Source organism: Malurus melanocephalus, unplaced genomic scaffold (assembly GCF_030028575.1).
Source record: "Malurus melanocephalus ecotype Western Australia unplaced genomic scaffold, MMel_1.1 scaffold_542, whole genome shotgun sequence".
NCBI classification, from domain to species: Eukaryota; Metazoa; Chordata; class Aves; order Passeriformes; family Maluridae; genus Malurus; species Malurus melanocephalus.
In genome coordinates this window covers 81,852-82,757 of record NW_026623774.1, presented here as the reverse complement: position 1 = coordinate 82,757, position 906 = coordinate 81,852, and the positions used below count along the sequence as shown (strand labels likewise).

The 906-nt window shown below is 40.8% G+C and overlaps 1 protein-coding gene across 1 annotated transcript in view; it reads right to left on the bottom strand.

Moving 5' to 3' along the window:
• SYN2 (synapsin II) overlaps positions 1–906 on the bottom strand; it is a gene marked incomplete at its 5' end in the record, with an annotated part of 103,799 nt that overhangs the window by 21,286 nt on the left and 81,607 nt on the right. The window lies entirely within an intron of this gene.

The window sequence follows — 906 nt, the reverse complement described above, 5'->3', positions numbered from 1 at the left end:
TTTATTTTGTCAGGCAGCTCCTAATCCCACCAAGGGTTCCTGTTCCAATCAAGGATTTATGTTCCAATCAAGGTTCCTGTTCTAACTARGTGTTCTTGTTCTAATCAAGGGTTCTTGTTCTAAGCAAGGGGTCCTCCTCTAATCAACGGTTCCTGCTTCAATCAAGGATTCATATTCTACTCAAGGGTTCTTGTTCTMATCAAGGATTCCTTTTCTAATCAAGGATTCCTGCTCCCATCAAGAGTACGTATTCCAATCAAGGGATCTTGTTCTAATCAAGGGTTCCTGTTCCAATCAAGGGTTCCTATTCCAATCAAGGGTTCCTGTTCCAATCAAGGGTTCCTGTTCCAATCAAGATTCCTGTTCTAATTAAGGGTTCTTGTTCTAATCAAGGGTTCCTATTCCCATCAAGGGTTCTTGTTCTAATCAAGGATTCCTTCTCTAATCAAGGATTTATGTTCCAATCAAGGGTTCCTGCTCCAATCAAGGGTCCTGTTCTAATCAAAGGTTCCTATTCCAATCAAGGGTTCCTGCTTCAATCAACGATTCCTTCTCTAATCAAGGATTCATATTCTACTCAAGGGTTCTTGTTCTAATCAAGGATTCCTGTTCTRATCAAGGGTTCCTATTCCCATCGAGGGTTCCTGTTCCAATCAAAGGTTCCTGCTTTAATCAAGGGCTCTTGCTCCAATCAAAAGGGTTCCTACTCCAATCAAGGGACCTTGTTCTAATCAAGGGTTCCTTCTCTAATCAAGGGTTCCTGTTCCAATCAAGGGTTTCTCCTCCAATCAAGGATTCATGTTCTACTCAAGGGTTCTTGTTCTAATCAAGGATTCTTATTCTAATCAAGGGTTCCTGCTCCAATCAATCCATTCATTTATTGGGGTTTTATCCATTCATTTATTG